The following is a 19,909-nucleotide window of genomic DNA, read 5'->3' as shown; positions in this document are numbered from 1 at the left end:
GAACACACCTTCGACTATACCCAATGACCTGACCCAACTACCTTTTGAGTGCTTGACTTCAACAATACTCACGGCACTCTGACTAACCCCCTACAAACACAACTTCCAAGTGCTCCTTAAAGCAACTGCTACCCAACCAGACCCAACCACTTCTCTGACCACCTGACTCCCTCTCCAATCATTTGACTAACCCCGATCTGACTTCAGTAGCACCTCCTCAATCCAGCCCTACATGATGCACATCTCCTTCGAAACCTCACTACCTTCTGACGACAGGTTCCGGTTTCAGCATGCCCTCCTACATACTCACCCACTCATCTACCTATCCACTCACTCACTTACTGACTTACCCACCTCACCCATCAGCCTACCTATAAACCTGACCCATCCACCCATTTTGCAGCTAGTGCTGTAAAAAAGCAACGTGTCCTTTCGTTCCATCCAACTCTGCTCTGATCAATAAATCTTAACAGGAACATCACACTTTCCATCTCTTTTGTCCAGGATTGGAACACTTCCAAAGAAATGGGTAGTAGCAAAAATAGAAATTGCTGGAATATCTCAGCAGGTCTGGCAGGATCTATGAAGAAGAAATAGAGTTAATGTTTAAGGTCCAGCAACCCTTCTTCAGAACTGACTGTAGCTAGGAAAAGGTTGGTAGTTATGCAGAAAATGGGATGGAGGCATGGGAAGGAGTAAGCAATAAGTGGAGATACAGTGCAGAGAAGGAGAAAAACAGTTGGGTAATTGGGTAATGGTCAGTCTGGGGAATGAATGGCTGCTAATATGGACCATTAAAGGCTGACAATGGGCTGGTTGTGATAGCAGCCTGTGTGATGACAAGGACTGGTGGATAGGTGTTCGGGTAAGGACTTGGGAGGAGTTGCTCAGGCCCTAAAATTATTGAACTCAGCGTTGAGTCCTGAAGGCTGCAGGGTCCCCAAGCAAAAACAAGATTCTATTCTTCCAACTTGCACTGAGCTTCGCTGGAGTATTGGGTGGGAAAAATCTTCATGGTCCACCACACTGCATTCAGCATTACTGCTGACCAGAGAATTCTGGCCAATAACTGGACAGATGGGTGAGGTACTGGAAAGTGTCTCATGCCTATAAGAGTTGTACAGGCCAGGTAGTAAGTACTTTCAGGAGAGAAAGGGGATAGACTGTTGTAAATGAAATAATACATTTTTATTTCTGTCTAATGCTTTCTTTATCCAGGCCATTAATGATGCTGTCTGCTTTAAATTTTATCTCAATTTTAACATTAATGCTGACAACCAAAGGGAGGCCCAGACTGCAATATTGAGCTGAGTGGCTTTCCAGCTCTATTTGTGGGCCAGGAGGAGCAGAAAAGGCTCAAATGTTTCCCTGTACTTCCCTACCATCAGTTATATCTAAAGCATCATTGACCATACTGCCTCATAATCCAATTCTTCCAATGATTCATATTCTTCCAACACCCTGTGATCAACTTAGGATGGATGGTGGCTCACTGGTTAGCACTGCTGCCTCACAGCACCAGGGTCCCAGGTTCAATTCCAGCCTTGGGTGACTGTCTGTGTGGAGTTTGCACATTCTCCCTATGTCTGCATGGGTTTCCTCCCACAGTCCAAAAATGTGCAGGTCAGGTGTGAATTGGCCATGCTAAATTGCCCATAGTGTTAGGTGCATTAGTCAGAGGGAAATGGGTCTGGCTGGGTTACTCTTCGGAGGGTCGATGTGGACTTCTTAAACCAAAGGGCCTGTTTCCACACTGTAGGGAATCTAATCTATTTCCTCCCAAAAGTAGACAATTGCCATAATCACTGACCCCTCCCTTGAGCCACCCAATCTCTATCTCCATCCATCTGCAATGCCCTGAGTGCAGTGAGCTTACAAATGAATTTCTAACATTATCTCTCTGACAGCTGTTAAGCCAACTGGTCTTAATATCCTACTTTCTGTCACCTTCCTCTTTTTTAAAAAAAGGGCTTATATTAGCTATTTTTCAATCTAAAGAAATCTTCCCTAAATCTAACTAGTTTTAGAAAATTAAAATCAATTCATCAACTATCTCACTTGCTACTTCTTTTATATTCCTAAGATGAAATCCATCAGGAACTGAGGACTTGTCAACTTACAGTTCCAATATTTAACTCAGTACCACTTCCCTTCCTGAGGCTGGAATTGAACCTGGAACCCTTATACAGCTTCAGCAGTACATTTCTGCTCTATATCCTAGCCTTTTTGAAATAAATGCTAAAATTGCATTAGCCTTTCTAACTCCCAACTGAACCTACAAGTTAACCTTAAGAGAATCCTGAAGTAGGACTCTCATGTCCCTTTGTCACATTTCTGAAACCATTCCTTGTTCATAAAATAGTGTCCGTCTCTATCCTTCCGACCAAAATGCATAATCCCACACTCTCCCATATTGTACTTCATCTGCTACTTCTTTGCCCACTTTCCTAACCTGTTCCAAGTCCTTCTGCAGCCTCCCAACTTCCTCAAAACTACCTGTCCCTCTACCCCTACCTTAAATACAGGTGGAGTGCCAGAGGACTGGAAGGTTGCTCATGTTGTCACCCCGTACAAGAAGGGTAGTAGGGATATTCCGGGTAACTACAGACCAGTGAGCCTGACATCGGTGATGGGGAAGTTGCTGGAGAGGGTACTAAGAGATAGGATCTATTTATATTTAGAAAAGAATGAGTTTAACAGTGATAGGCAACATGGTTTTGTGTGTGGGAGATCGTGCCTTACCAACGTAATAGAGTTCTTCGAGGAAGTGACCAAGTTGATAGGTGAAAGAAGGGCTGTTGATGTCATATACTTGGACTTTAGAAAGGCGTTTGATAAGGTTCCCCGTGGTAGACTAATGGAGAAAGTGAAGTCACATGGTGTGCAGGGTGTTCTAGCTAGGTGGATAAAGAGACAGAGAGTAGTAGTTGAAAGGAGTTTCTTGAAATGGAGAAAGGTGCCCAGTGGTGTTCCACAGGGGTCAGTATTGGGGCCACTGTTGGTTGTAATATACATAAATGATCTAGAAGAGGGCACTGTTGGTACGATCAGCAAGTTTTCAGATGACACAAAGATTGGTGGAGTAGCAGAAAGCATAAGGGACTGTCAAAGAATACAGGAGGATATAGATAGACAAATTTCAATCCAGACAAATGTGAGGTGATGCATTTAGGCAAGACTAATTCTAGAGCGAATTATACAATGAATGGAAAAGCCTTGGGAAAAGTTGATGGGCAGAGAGATTTGGGAGTGCAGGTCGATTGTACCCTGAAGGTTGCTACATAGCTGGATAGAGTGGTCAAGAAGGCATATAGTATGCTTGTCTTCATTGGACAGGGTACTGAGTATAAGAGCTGGCAAGTCATGTTAAAATTGTACAAGACATTAGTTCGGCCACATTTAGAATTCTATGTACAGACCTGGTCACCACATTACCGAAAGGATGTGGACACTTTGGAGAGAGTGCGGAGAAGGTTTATGAGGATGTTGCCTGGTATGGAAGGTGTTAGCTATGAAGAGAGGTTGAGTAGGCTAGGTTTATTTTCACTAGAAAAAAATGACATTGAGGGGGAACCTGATTGAGGTTTACAAAATCATGAAGGGTATAGACAGGGTGGATAGAGACAAGCTTTTTCCCTGGGTGAAGGACTCAGTAATGAGAGGTCATGCTTTCAAGGTGAGAGATGGACAGTTTCAGGGGGATACACACGGCAAGTACTTCACACACAGAGGGTGGTGGGCGTTTGGAACACGTTGCCCGCAGAGGTGGTAGAGGCAGGCACGGTAGATTCATTTAAGATGCATCTGGACAGATGCATGAGTAGGTGGGGAGCAGAGGGATACAGATGCTTAGGAATTGACCGACAGGTTTAGACAGTACATTTGGATCAGCTCAGGCTTGGAGGGCTGAAGGGCCTGTTCCTGGGCTGTAAATTTTCTTTGTTCTTTGTTCATGTCATCTGTGAAATTGACAAAAGACCTGAGGCCATTATTGCTCAGATTGTTATTATATACCAGAAATAGTTGTGGTCCCAGCACTGACATCTGAGAAGTTCCACTAGCCACTGGTTGCCATCTTGAAAAAGACCCCTTATGTATGCTCTGTGCCTTCCTCTAATCAGCAAATTCTCTATTTATGCTTGTCCTTTGCCCCTAACACCATGGACTTGATCTTATATAGCAGCCTCCTGTGCGACACCTTGTCAAGGACTTTCTGAAAATCTCAGGGAGTCAAACTCACAGTGCACACCATCAGCAATGTACTGGTCACCAGGTACCCCACCCCAGAACCTCCATGTCATCTTTTACCTTGCATTACCCCAATAACCCATTTCCACCTGGTTGCTGGAGATGAACAACATGAATGTGCCTCCCTGGCCCCTGAACTTTGATATTACACCTTCATGATGCCCACTATGGTCTGTAATGATCCCCCTGTGGAGGCTAAAATAACCCCACAGGGACTGATCTCCATCACCAAGTCACCCTTTATTCACACATGAACCAACCTTGAGTTTAGTACTGCCTCATTCAGAGTAAGCTGTCAGAGTGGCAGGATCTCTGAGACTCTTTTGATCTCGGCAAAAGTGAGGACTGCAGATGCTGAAGATTAGAGTTGGGAGTGTGGTGCTGGAAAAGCACAGCAGGTCAGGCAGCATCCGAAGAACAGGGTAATCAATGTTTTGAACAAAAGCCCTTCTGATTGGACCAGATTAACAGCCCCAATCAGGGAACTCATATTCTGTGAGGTCCAGCTGGCTGACCTTCTTACAATCACTACACAGGCTATGGTGTTGGTCATTGCAAAACCCCTTCTCCTAGCCTACTATACTTCCTGCTGTTCTGCCTTACCCCCATACCAAGATTTTCCTTCCCCCTCCAGAAGAAACCATATGACTAGACCCTGATCACTGTCTTTGCAGCTCCCCGGTTCTAGACATACCAACATTTAAAAAAACATTTAACAAGAAGAAATTATAATTTCAGAATGTGGAGTGTTCTGCAAATGAAGGTGAAGGTGTCCACAGGCTACAGTCTTCTTGCAATTTCATTGACAACAGTATTATTAAGAACTAAGGAACAGAATGAAGTCTTCGTCTTGTTCCAAGTGTAGGACTGAGGAACATGGTAGGTAGATTTTTATGAACGGGAAGGAACATGTCTACCACCTGAGACTCTTTGATCATAATTTCCCTTTCTAGAAATGCCAGGTAATGACCAAGGAAGTGTCCTTTAAGTGCTTGGTGTTGTGTTTCTTCATCTTTGATGGAAGTACATTTTCTTTTCTTTGGGTTGTTATGTGTGCAGGAAATGCTGAGATTCTTCACACAGGGCTGGGAGATTTTCCAGATGAGCTTGGCTTTGGTCCTGGAGCGCCTGTGGCTTTGCTATGAAACAGATAGGCTTGTGCCACCAAGAAGAACATAGTTGTAATATAAAACATTACCACTGAATTAAAGTATAAGGGAATGCTTACTGGCTAAATGTCACAAGAAAACTAACTTATTCCAGTGAATACTAGTGTTAATCTTATCTATGCTCAGCACAAGCTTAACATAAGAATGAATTTGAATTTCACAGTGGCTTTGCCCATGTCTAATACTGACTGGACCATTGTGTTTTATTTCGCTTATTTTTTCTTTCCCCTCAATACTGACTCTTGTTCTTTATCTAATATTATCACTTATATTATCTAATATTATCCTTGCTGGTTAAAGAACTTATTAGTCAGAAGTTTCCATTCATGAATCCTCACTTTTGGGCTTTATGGATTTTTTACAGTCAGCGTAGGACTTGGAGATTTAAAACTACAGTCTGGCTCAGTACAACCAACATTTGTCATTTGTGGTTTACATGTGAGCACTCCAGACTGTCGGAAATAACAGTTATTCCTTGTAGTAGGTTTGATATGATTAAGTAGCATAGTTATCACCTTTGCTTATAAACAGCTTATATCTGTAAGCTATTGTGCTGTAGCTGGCAGAAATCTACAACAGATTGTCTTGTGAAGTGGACATGATGAAAAGGACTACTTTGAAATATCTAGATGAATTGTCTAATCATCAAGTACTGCTGGAGTGGATGTTCCTAAAACTATTCCCATCTTCATCCACTTTTACTGTGTCATATGATGGCCACTTATATGGCCAATCTAATTTATGAAAGAAAGCACTATGTAGTTGTAGAAAACCAAAGTAGTGCTACAAAACAGGTCACCCTGTTTATACGTAGAGACAAAGTGGAAAAATAGTTTTGAAAATGCAAGGTGGGGCAGTGGGGAGGGTAGCATGAGAGTGCAAATTGTGGATGGAGGTGGGGGTAAAGGTAATAGGTCGGAGGGGAGGGTGGAGTGGATAGGTGAGAAGGAAGATTGACAGATGGTACAGGTCATGAGGACAATGCTGAGCTGGAAGGTTGGAACTGGGGTAAGGTGGGGGAGGGGGAATAAGGAAACTGGTGAAATCCACATTGATGCCATGGGGCGGGGGGTGGGGGGTCCCAAGGCGGAAGATGAGGCGTTCTTCCTCCAGGCCTCAGGTGGTGAGGGAGTGGCGATGGAGGAGGCCCAGGACCTGCATTTCCTCAGCAGAATGGGAGGGGGAGTTGAAGTGTTTGGCCACAGGGTAGTGAGGCTGGTTGGTGCAAGTGTCCTGGAGATGTTCTGTGAAGTTTTCTGTGAGTAGGCATCCCGTCTGCCCAGTGTAGAGGAGACCTTATCGGGAGCAACAGATACAGTAAATGACACGTATGGAAGTGCAGGTGAAACTTTGATGGATGTGGAAGGCTCCTTTGGGGCCTTGGACAGAGGTGAGATCCACACCCCCTAACAACCCACCCTCCTGTCCCGACACTTTCGCCTGCCACCGCAGGAATTGCAAAACCTGTACCCACACCTCTGCCCCTCACCTGAGTCACCTCACCTGACAAAGGGGCAGAACTCCGAACACTTGTAATATTCAAATAAGCATGTGAGACTATCACCTGATGTAGTGTGGTTTCTGACTTTCAAAAATGAGGAACTTGAACCTCAGCGAAAAGACAAGATCCTTAAAATATTCCTAGTGGTACGAACTCTGTTTAAAAAAAACTTCCAATTTAGTCAGTGATGGCCTCAGCAGTCACAGTCTTAAAAAAAAACCGAGAAACAAGTTTGAAGAAGCTGAATTAAGTTAATTTGTACTTCTTTACGTTTGTTTTTTTTTAGCTGAATCTCCCCTTATCTCCCTTATTTCTGTTCCAGACTTCCCCTTTCCACACATCACTCTGAGGGGAAAGTGTGGATTGGAAATCTAATCCAGGCCTTTGGCAATGTTGCTCTGAACCTGAAGGTTTGAAGGAGTGGCCCAGGGGAGGATGACTGTTTCCTCCATTCTTTCATGTGGAAGATCACAGAACTAAACTTTCCTCCTTGTTGCAGTGGTGCAACATGTTGGACTCTTAACAGTCTGCGGCATCTCACCACTAATTCTTAAATGACATCCAGATGGTAGTCTCCAGTTTTAAGTAAACCAGAGGCATTGCCATAATTCTGGCTAGAAACCATTGTGGAGGGTAAAACGTTATTCAAGCTATTTAATGGTGATAACACAATGTATTCTAATCTACAGAACTAACTATGTTCAACACCTTTGATCCTCCAATTTATTTTTATTTAAGTGAGCATGTTTTACAGCTGGAAACAATATTAATAATTATTATGGATTTATAAGAAAACATTTGTAGTTCATCTACAATTCTTGCTGTCAGAGACAGAGGAGTCACACTGCGTGCAGCCTTGTTTAGCAGAATTTATTATTTTCAGTTCTGCTTACATGTTGTCAGTACTATTAATGGGTGTGCAGCTCACTCTTCATGCCCACTCAAGATTCAGGGCACAACCTCAGTGTTATGTTTAATTACAAGGTCAAGTTGGCTAACAGTTGTTTATTTCCTCAGAAGTAAATGGCCAAAAAAAACATTTGTGAGGTTTTTTTTACTGGCAATTTTATTTTCTTTCTTGGCTTACTGAAGTTGAGCTGCAAATGTGTTGCTGGTCAAAGCACAGCAGGCCAGGCAGCATCTCAGGAATAGAGAATTCGACGTTTCGAGCATAAGCCCTTCATCAGGAATAAGAGAGAGGAATTTGAGGTACAGCTTCATGGATATCAAATCAACTTCAGTAGTGGTGATGCACTAAAGATCTCTCAAGGACTCTGACTTGCTGTCACAACAAGTACTTTTATGCGCATATTGTGGTCTATAACTATGAATAGTGGTAGAGTCCAAAGCTTTCTTTTCATCATGTGGCTGACCAGGTATCTCCCCTGCTTTTACCACATGCCTATGAGGTGAGTCGGAAGGATTTGAAGGTTTATATTTAGGCTTTACAGCAGCACTTTGGGCACATCTGTTTGGTCTTAAAATATTGATGTGGGACTTAAACCGTCTCATGACTGACCAGGCTCTGTGTGAGGGTCTCCAATTATTTGTGACAGCAGATGGGTCACACCAAACGATTACGCTGTCAGATGAGGAGGAACGAACTGGCTGCACTTCCTAATTCATTTATGCCCTCAGTAATGGCATCCCCAGTGATCTCTGACAAGCCTATTGGGGAGAGGGAGACCAAACAGCTGCAGGAGAAAGCATTTTCCCTGACCTTGTGGTCATGTGATCCACGTTAGCCCAAGCCAACCTGTAAAGGCTGAGGTGACAATGCAAATAGAAGACCTACTGAGCTCTGCTTATCTGGAAGATCCCATGGGGATATTAAATAGAAGGTCCTTGGTAGCAGTCTAACTATCTGATCCAGTGTTAAAAACACCAGCTCAAGGCGAAGCTGAATGCTGAAGCAATCATTCAGTGCTACTATTTTTAAAATGAGGTGGTGATGAGGAAATGGAGATACCCCTCACAGAAATACAAACAAGGAGTAGAAAGTTATCCAATAGTTAATGGTCCCATCAATGTATATAGGGAACTATTAAAATTAGTGTACTAACTTCTGATGGCTAGGCATATGGTTACATGCAAAACCCAGGCACACACCTGTTAACAGTTTTACTGCCACAGCTCCAAATGGTTAAAGTAAGATTTTGCAGAATTTGCCATGTCTGTTAGGTTGTGGGAAACCCCAATTTGCAATAAAATCTGCACCTATGATTCCCACGCCAGCTTTTGCATAACCTTTCAGATTCATAGGGGCCCTACCTAAAACATAAGGGGACAACCTGTATATCCATACCATCATGAACTTGGCTACACATCTCACTGGGGCTGGTCACTGAGAAACACATCCACTAAAACAATGGTGAGGGAATTGACGCAGTTCCTCACTCTGTATGGTCGTCCTCGATATCCAATTAGATCAAGGCTCAAATTTCATTTCCAATATATTCCTGGAAATAATGGGTATCCTGGGTGTGACCTAGTAGAAGTCTTCAGTGTAATACCCCTGTAGTCAAAGGGGTAATAGATCAGTACCATCAGACTATAAACACAATGATCAGATCTGGGATAAAGGACTAGATTTCTTTCCGTTCACCACTGGAGACTTCCCCAAAAGGTTCTCTGGTCTTGTTCCACTTGAAAATGTGAGGACCTCTGAAACTAATCACGGAGGGGTTTTTAGAAAATGAGGCAGAAAGCTAGGTCTGGAAGCATCTGTGAAGAGACAGATGAAGAGAATCTTCAGGGTCTGAGTGACATGGGCAATAACACAATGTGTGACAGTGAAGCCTGTCTCGACTTCAAGATCATCTCACCCCATCTTCTTCCCTTTTCAACAGTGGCATGACAAGATTCTCGCCAGCCAGCAGAGAGTTGCTAATTAATAGGGGCTATCATTTGTTGAAGGCTTTGTTGACAGTTCAACTCTCCTTATTAATATACAACCTCCCATCTTTCCAAACTTGCCCAAAAACCTCGACGTTGAGAAAACCACAGAAACCCAGCGAGGGTGCCTGTGCATCAGCTTGCCACTTGCTCTGGCCAATCTCCCTCCATGTTGAAGACCAGGCACCAACATCACAGGGCATGCTCCACAGTCACTGATCACATACACCTCCTGTCCACTGACACTAGCATTCAACATGTGCCAGCCACTAAGAATTGTCTTAGCATATCTCCAGTCCACCTACAGGACACTTCTGTACATCAATGCTACACCTTGGGCTGAACTGGTAGCTCTTCGTGTACTGCTGCAGCAAGGGCATTGTGTCCACGGGGGTTCACACCCAGCTCATGGACTGGAAGCAAATGAGAACTGCAGATTCTGGAGATCAGAGTCGAGAATGTGGTGCTGGAATAGCAAAGCAAGTCAGGCAGCATTGATGAGCAGGAGAATCGACGTTTTGGGCATAAGCCTTTCCTGATGAAAGGTTTATGCCTGAAACGTCAATTCTTCTGCTGTTAGGATCCTTCCTGACTTGCTGTGCTTTTCCAGCTCACAGACTGGACCAGGCTGTATCTCCAAGGAAAGTCATTGCACTCACTCACACACTCTGAGCCTATCTGGATTCTGAAGCATCCCTGCCTTGCCTTTTTATACCTTAACCCCTCAGGCAGATTTATCAGGCTCATACTATTGCTAAATTGCTGTCCCATTTAGCTTAGGCACGAAGTCAGGAAACTTGTCAAGGTTGTTGACAAACCTCAGTCAAGTCAAGGGAGGGTAGTTTTCATTTAGTGTTTCCTACACACTAAGTCAACAGCAACCTCCAATACCAGTCCTGGCCTTGCTCGGGCAGTCAGAATCAGGGTGCTCTCCTTGCTGGGTGAGGAGCTGAAGGACAGACAACACCTTCCTGTATTGAATCATTTTGTTCTTTTGAGGCTGTTTTCCTCCTGGAATGGGAGAGAGAAGGCAGGGAGTAAGAGAGATGTCAGTGGGTGGCATGGCTTTTGTGTTGGTCAAGATGGGGAGCTGTTCTGAGTGAATGAGTAGGCAATGCAGATGGCATGCACAGTTAGTGGTATTGGGGAATGGGATAGGTGTCAGTGAGTGAGGGAAGCTGTTGTGGACAGTTGGTAGAGCATGAGCCTTGGTGAGGGGGTGGGGGGATTGAGTACAGTAACAGAGAAAGTGAGGGTGAGGTATCAAATAGAAGATGGTGGAACATAGCCATGGTGGAATGAAGCAGGACATATAATCATTTTCTTACAGCACTGGGCATTCCTCCAGTTGGCTGAGACTTATTTTAACCTGCATGGAAACTTTGGACCAGGCTGGCATGGTTTTCTCCTCCCCAGCTGGTCCAGGGAGTGGGACAAGCCCTACGTTGGTACCAATTGACGTGAAGTTAGGAGATGGACGGTGGTGGTGGAGGATTTGTTTTTTGGTTTGGAGGCCTGTGACCATTAGTGTGCTGCAAGAATTGGTGCTGGGTCTCCTGCTTTTCATCATTTATACATATGATTTGGATATGAGTATGGGAGGAATGGTTAATAAGTTTGCAGATGACATCAAAATAGGTGGTGTAGTGGACAGTGAAGAGGGTTATCTCAAAGTACAATGGGACCTTGATCAGATGGGCCGATGGGCCAAGGAATTATAGATGAAGTTTAATTTAGATAAATGTGAGGTGTTGCATTTGGGCAAGGCGAACCAGTGCAGGACTAATACAGAAGAACAAAAGAGAAGTACAGCATAGGAACAGGTCCATCGCCCCCCCCAACTTGTACCGATCATGCTTGTACCTAACTAAGATAAAAAAAAAACAAACCTGGTGCCCTTTGGTCCATACCCCTCTATTCCCTCCCTATTCATGTAACCATGGAGATGCCTCTTAAACATCACCAATGTGCCTGCTTCCACCACCTCCTCTGACAGTGCATTCCAGGCTCCTACCACTTTCTGTGTGAAAAACTTCCCTTGCACCTTGAATATGTACCCCCTTGTAATTGAAACTTCAACCCTGGGGAAAAGTTTCTGACTACCCATCCTATCTATGCCTCCCATGATTTTGTAGACCTCTATCAGGTCTCCTCTCAGCCACTCTCTTCCCAGTGAAAACAAACAAAGTCTTTTTAACCTTTCCTCATGGCCAATGCTCTTCAGAACAGGCGATGCCTGCTGAACCTTCTCTGCACTCTCTCCAAATCTTCCACATACTTCTGGCAGTGTGGCAACCAAAGCTGCACACAATACTCCAAATGCAGCCTTACAAGGGTTTTATATAGCTGCAGCATAGATTGCCAATCCTTGTAATCTATGTCCCAGCCGATGAAAGCAAGCATGCCATATGCCTTCTCAATCACTTTGGCCATTTGTATTGTCACTTTGAGGGAACCGTGGATCTGCACGCCCAAATCCATCTATATGTTAATGTTCTGAAGGATTTTGCTGTTGACAGTATAATTTGCATTGAAATTTGATCTTCAAAATGCATCAATGGCATTTAACTGGATTAAACTCCATATAGTTCATGGTAGGGCCCTGGGGAGTGTTGCTGAACAAAGAGACTTTGGGGTACAGGTACATTGTTCCTTGAAAGCAGAGTTGCAGGTAGGCAGGGTGGTGAATAAGGTATTTGGTATGCTTGCCTTCATTGGTCAGTGCATTGAGTAGGGACACCATGTTGTGGCTGTACAGGACATTGGTCAGCCCACTTTTGGAATACTGCGTTCAATGCTGGTCCCCGTGTTAAAGTAAAGATGTTATTAAACTTGAAATGACTTAGAAAAGATTTACAAGGATGTTGCTGGGATTGCAGGTTTGAGCTATGGGGAGAGGCTGAATAGACTGGGGCTTTTTTCCCTGAAGTATTGGAGGCTGAAGGGTGACCTTATAGAGGCGAATAACCAAGGTGTTTCTCCCAGAGTAGTGGAGTCTGAAACTAGAGGGAATAGGTTTAAGGTGAGAAAGGACAGATTTAAAAGAGACCTGAGGGGCAAGCTTTTCACGCAGAGAGGCAGCACAGTAGTTAGCTCTGCTGCCTCACAATGTCAGGAATCTGATTCGATTCCACCCTCGGGTGACTGCCTGTGTGGAGTTTGCACATTCTCCCCAAGTATCTGTGGGTTTTCTCCAATTGCTTCGGTTTCCTCCCACAGTCCAAAGGTGTGGATGTTAGGTTGATTGGCCATGCTAAATTGTCCATAGTGTCTAGAGATGTACCGTCTAGATGGGTTAGCCATGGAAAATGTAGAGTTACAGAGATGGAATAGTTCTGGGTGAGATGCTCTTTGGAGAATCAGTGTGGACTTGATTGGCTGAAAGGCCTGATTTCACACTGTAGGGTCTCTATGATTCTAGTGGTGCTTTTATGGAATGAACTGCCAGAAGAGGTGGTGATGGCAGATACAATTACAACATTTAAAAGGTATCTGGATGAATACATGAATAGGAAAGATTTAGAGGGACGTGGGCCAGATCAGTTTAGGATGTCTGGTCAGCACAAATGAATTGGACCAAAGGATCTGTTTCTGTGCTGTATAACTCTATGATTAATAATAATATTATAAAAGGAGGAGGATAAGGCTTTTGTGGGACAGTGGTAATATCCCTACCTCTGAGCTAGGCTGCCTGGATTGAAGTTCCACTCTCCCAGAGGCGTGTCTTAACATACCTGTAGAATAAGAGGAGGAAGATACTTGTGGTGCAGTAGTAGTATATCTAACTCTGAGCCAAAAGACCAAGGTGTAAGTCCCACTTGTGTGTAATAACATCTTCAAACATGTTAATTAGAAAATATCCAGAAGAGAAGGGCTATTGTGGTACAGTGGTAATATTCCTTCTTCTGAGCCGGAAGGCCTCAGTTAAAGACCCATCTATTCTCGAGAAAAGAGCTGATGTTTGAGCCTAACTGACCCTTTGTCAAAGCTTTGACAAAGGGTCAGTTAGATGCTAAGCATCAGCTCTTTTCTCTCTTTACAGATGCTGCCAGACTTGCTGAGATTTTCCAGCATTTTCTCTTTTTTGGTTTCATATAAGTAATTTGCTTTCATCTATTCTAGAGGTGCATTATGATATATCTGAATGGGTTAATTCAAAATAGGAACTGTGGGGGTGCAATGGTAGTGTCCCTACCTCTAGGTCAGGAAGCTTGGGTTCAGGTTCCACATTCAGAGGTGTGGAATACTAACTCTGAACTAGTTGATTAGAAATTACCTTGAACAGAAGGAAGAAGTCTCGACGTTAGACTGGTAGGATATTTCTGAGAATGACTGCTAAGAGTTTGGCCTGAGAAGATTTGGATAATCTCCTGAACAGCAATGAAGTGAAAAGCAGCCAAATGTGCCTGGGCCCAAAATGTTCTGTGAGGAGACTACATGTTAGTGCTGCTATCAGTGTGAGGTTAATCATTAATGACCCGGTTCTGTGGTCTGTATATCATAAACAAGAAGCTCGGGGAAGTAAATGATCTGATTGAGACCCAGATTGGGGGAGGAAAACAGATCACCATGGAGGCAGGGACAAAGAGGTCATACTCTATCCCATTGAAACAACTTAACCAATAAAAGTTACATTGGTGATGAATTGGAAAGAGACGTGGGTGACACCCACATTGAACCCCCATCTACCAACCTAACCAACACAACCATTAGCAAACTTACACTTTTTATTGTCTCACTTATGTGCAGAACATTAAGTGGACTCAATGAAGCTGCTCAATCCATTTCACAGTGTTTGCAAAGAAAAGACTATCTTCGCTCTCTATGATGTGGATTTGGCTCAGTCTCCTTCCATAAGACAATATCCCTACCAATTCAGCTCAGGAAAACTGGCCCAGATTCAGGAGGAGATTAACAATATGCTGGAGCATCAAACTAATAGAGCAAATTACCAATGCCCAGTTGTGTGCATGCCAAACTGGTTGGCTCCATAGGGCTTTGCATTCATCAGTAAAAGATTGAAGCTGTGACCAGATCCTCCCTAATACCCGACTGGAGGAATGCACAGTTAAGGTAGGCAAAACCACCGATACCATCAAACAAAATTTATACAAGGGCTATTGTTTCCCCTGACTGAATGGTCATCTCAAACAGTAACTGCACTGCTGACAGACCTAATACAGAGAAAAAGCTCAGAAATGCCGAACTGTATTTTTTTAAAATGCAGAAGGCTATTTCAACAAGTGAACCTGTGCTTGCAACTCCAAACTGAAGGAGCAAGTAGACCCCTTCCACAGGCAAAACTAGGTACAGCCCCAATGGTTACTGGCCCCAACACAATGTACCAGTTCCTGATGTAACTGGTAAAGGGATATGGTGATGAATCCTTTACCGATCTCTTTCATCAGCGTCATGGTATTGTGGCATCTCTGGTGGGAATGTCATGCCATTTCCCAGCAATAGTGTTTGTCCGGCCCTGGCATTCCTCAGCATCATAATTGGCTTGTCCGGGGAAATGTGACCACCCTCCTATTAGATACAAAATCCAGTAACTCTCAGAGATTTATCTAACCTCATCTATACTCTCAGGAGGGCCTTTCTATGGATTGATAGCTGCAGTCAGAGCCATAGCCTGGTCTGCTATACTAAGAACTCCCATTCTCAGCTCAGGGTGTCCACTCCCCAGTAAATCCCAGTGGTTTATCCCCATATTCACCAGCACATAGTCTGGGCATGTCCTCAGTTAAAGCAGACACGTTTCTTGATCTCATCTTCAGCTCAGCACCACCATTTTGGTCCTAAGGAAGACCTCCAGCATTTCCCTCTCACCCATGGGAACACAGTTTCCTGTCATTGTCATACTCTCTATTCTTTGTATTTGTTTGATCTGGCTAAGGAAAAGTTTCTTCTGGAATGAGGATTAATGGATAAGTTCATAATCATCAGCCAGTATGGCTGCTTGGCTGGATCTAGTCACATCCGCCAATATCATTTATTGTATCTGTTGCTCCCAATGCGGTCTCCTCTACATTGGGGAGACTGGACGCCTCCTAGCAGAGCGCTTTAGGGAACATCTCCAGGACACTCGCACCAATCAACCACACTGCCCCGTGGCCCAACATTTCAACTCCCCCTCCCACTGTGCCGAGGACATGGAGGTCCTGGGCCTCCTTCACCGCCACTCCTTCACCACCCGGCGCCTGGAGGAAGAACGCCTCATCTTACGCCTCAGAACACTTGAACCCCAGGGCATCAATGTGGACTTCACCAGTTTCCTCATTTCCCCTTCCCCCACCTCACCCCAGTTCCAAACTTCCAGCTCAGCACCATCCTCATGATCTGTCCTACCTGCTAATCTTCCTTCCTACCTATTCGCTCCACCCTCCTCTCTGACCTGTCACCTTTATCCCTGCCCCCATCCACCCATTATACTCTTTGCTACCTTCTTCCCAGTCCCACACCCTCCCATTTATCTCTGTACTCCGGAGGCTCCCTGCCTTCAGTACTGATGAAGGGCTTTTGCCTGAAACGTCGATTTTCCTGCCCCTCGGATGCTGGCTGACTGGCTGTGCTTTTCCAGCACCACTCTAATATAGACTCTGATCTCCAGCATTTGTAGTCCTCACTTTTGCCTGGATCTAGTCACAATCTGTGCCTCAAAATGTATTCTTATTGGAAAGAGGATAGAGTTTTTGAACTTCTCAAGAAGAATTATTTCAGTTTTTTTATTTGCAAATGTCTTCTGTCTTAAGCAACTGTATCCACTGGCCAAAAGTACGCTGCTTATACCTTTCAATTTCCAAGTGCATCTGAGAATACTGAACACCTCCAATGCTAACTGGTACTCATTTAATGCAGCCTTTTTTACTGCCTTGTAATCAGTGGCACTTCCTCAGACAAGTTGGGGTAAATCTTGTGCTTACCCCGAGAGGTTACACTGCAGTAAAAAAGTCCAGTGGGCCACTTTAACTGCTGTGGAGTGCTCAAAACTGAGAAAGGTAGCTTCTACCTCAGTCTCCTCAAACCTCAGAATTAAATGAGCAAGCTGAGTTGCCTCCATCCTCAAGTCTGAGCTAGTGATGTGTTCCTCAGCTTCAGCTGGCTTAGTTCAAGCTTCTTTCTCTGCAGTATTTTTTTCTGATAGTTTTTGTCTACTCTCCTGTTTGCTCTCTTTCCTATCTCTCTCTGTCACACACACACACACACACACACACACACACACTCCTTCTCTTTTTCTTGAAATTCTAATTTCTGTTTTTGCAATTTGATTCTCTCTACCGCTATGCTATCTATTTCACCAGTTTCCACTGGGAAGTTGTTGGCCGTGTCTTTTAACATTTTGACTGTTGTGCCTTTTAGGCAAAATTTTAATCCTAAGTGCCTCACTAAAACTTTATTTGAGTGGCAGATCGTTTAGATCATAGAATCCATACCATGTGGGAGCAGGCCATTCAGCCCATCAAGTCCACACCAATCCTGCATTTTCTATGAACGATCCACCTAGTCTGCACATCCCTGGAAACTATATGCAATTTAGCATAGCCCCAATCCACCTCACTGCCTAAACCCAATCTTTTGACTGTGGGAGGAAACCAGAGCACCCAGAGGGAACCCACACAGACATGGCAGAATGTGCAAACTCCACATAGACAGTTGCCTGAGGGTGGAATTGAACCCAGGTCCCTGGTGCTGTGAGGCAGCAGTGCTCACCAATAAGCCATTGTACTTTATAGACCCTCAAAAGTAACTTCCTAATTCTGCTCGAAATGAACTGGCTCCACTTCTTTATTCACCCATTATTTATTTGCAACAAGGTGTATTTTTAAAAAAATTAGCCGAAATGGCTTTTTTAAACCCTGTCCTTGTGTATTTTCAAAGGAAGAAAAGACAAACATGTCTGCGGTTTTCACCATAATCCCTTCCCTCATGGATATCTCTGTCTCAGAACATAATTGATGATTGATGTTTAAAAGGAGCCAATTCAAGGAGCATTCTTGAATTAACAAAGAGCATGATTTTATTTATTTATGAATGCAAGAAGAACTCACAATTCAAAACATACATGCATAGATTAATGATAAAATGAGTCTAAAAATATAAATGTTTTTAATAAAAATTATATTGATCACTCTCTGTATTAATTGTGAAGAGTAGATAAGATGACATTATGTTTTTTATTGGGCAGTAATGGTAGTATTGATGTTGACAATTGTATAAACACATTTTGAGATTTTTCTTTTTGGAGGTTGATGGAAGTTCATCTGTCCTACTTCCTTTGTAACAGGTGTGCAGCACTTGAGTTGAGAGGATTTTTACCGACATTGCCGTGGTAGTTAGGGGATAGGTCTTTGACTGTGACTGTCACAGCACTTGATACTTGATACTGAGCTGGTACAGTCACACTAGTCCACTCCAGTTGTGTTGAAATTGACTTTTTAACACCTGTCTTTGTGTATTTTACAGTGAAAATGACAAAATGGGACATGATCCATTGGAGTTAACTTGTTGTTGAGTAGGGCACCATCAGCCCCCTTAGTATCTTTCTAGTCATAACAGATAATTCAGTCTGTTCAAAGTTTCTTTGACACCTTTAAGTCTTACAACCTATCAGAATCTCTCACAACAACCACTTAATTTACATTGGTAGCCATTTTGGCTGTATTAATTCTGCCTTTAAAAACACAGTTTGAATTGCAAATTAAAAATATCCACAGTTTTTTCTAGTATTTCTTGTGGAATAGGAGACTTCATACAATGGCTGTTACAGCATTAAGTAGCCAAATAAAGAGAAAAGGAAGGTACAAGAAAGGTCACAACAATCACTACGATCACCGAGTCACAATACTCCATTCAGTCAACATCAATGAAGTATATGAGACTATCCGTATCCTATTCTCAATGCAGTGCTCAGAAAATCGGAATTTTGTTTCTATAAAGAATGACAACTAACTTTCAGATCAAGGTGGGCAAAGGGAAAATGACCATCCTGACATCATGAGAAGCTGTTCCATGGTCATTTATTGAAAGGATTCAAATGAGTGATTGTTACAGGATGAACAGCCAGCTCCTACAAATCAGGGATATCAACAAATGCTCAGGATCAAAGGGCATTCCTGGTAAGTCATTGTAGCCAGTGATCCTCGTTAGGGATCTGTCGTCATCAGATGGGAGGTAAAGTAGAAGAGAATAAGGCAAGATACAAGGAGGAGTTCCCAACAATTCAGCTAGAAAACAGGATTTTAACATGATCAACATATTCCATGTCAAAGTTTGTCATCCTCCGATATCAGTGAACCTTTATATACTCTTTATTTAAGTAATTAACTCATGCTTCATATCTAAACTACTGCTTCTTAACAATAATCCATCTGGAAACTCCTTGTCAATACAACATATAAATCATGAACCTTATATGTGAGCCTGTACCTTGTTGCCAAGGTGTTCAATCATAGCTGTGTAAGAGTGAGTTCAACTATAAGGGTTTAATATTTAAATAGGAATTTCTATATTTGCAGTAAAAAAGAACAGATTTTGCCACATGAACCTTATACACTATAATTGCAAAGAACAGCAGAAACTCTCCAGAAACACAACGTAAGGGAATTGTAAGGATTAGCTGGTTAGGGTTAGAAAGGGAAGGAGGGGTAACAGAATAATCAGATAAGAGTTGAAGCAAACAGTACAAGCTAGGATGAGATTAGTGATCCCTGGATTAATGAAGAATCATACCTATGGTTGGACACATCACTATTGCATCATTATGTACTGACAGGATTGACATTTGTGCTCAGGATTACAAGTGTATAAATTTATGAATTTCTTGTATCTAGCAGTTTTCAATCTAGCCTAGAGTGGACTGCTTCGGCATACGCTTGAATAAATGATTGAAAACTTATGCTCAGGACTTCATTACATGGTCAATCACTAAAAGTAACCACAACAAAAGGAGACGTTCACCAATGATTGTGTAATGTCCAGCATCATTTGTAACTAATAAATATAGAAGCAGACCTCGTCCAAATGCAGCAAGACTTGGACAATATCCAGGCTTGGGCTGAAAAGTGACAAGTAACCCGCATGCCTCAAAAATTCAAGG

At 43.2% G+C, this 19,909-nt stretch overlaps 1 protein-coding gene across 3 annotated transcripts in view; it reads left to right on the top strand.

Moving 5' to 3' along the window:
* Positions 1–19,909, top strand: part of nhsl2 (NHS-like 2) — a 372,797-nt gene that overhangs the window by 31,307 nt on the left and 321,581 nt on the right. The gene's annotated exons all lie outside the window — the stretch shown is intronic.

The sequence above is a fragment of the Hemiscyllium ocellatum genome, chromosome 11, assembly GCF_020745735.1.
Source record: "Hemiscyllium ocellatum isolate sHemOce1 chromosome 11, sHemOce1.pat.X.cur, whole genome shotgun sequence".
NCBI classification, from domain to species: Eukaryota; Metazoa; Chordata; class Chondrichthyes; order Orectolobiformes; family Hemiscylliidae; genus Hemiscyllium; species Hemiscyllium ocellatum.
The sequence above is the reverse complement of the archived record's forward strand: the minus strand, read 5'-3'. Positions and strand labels throughout refer to the sequence as shown.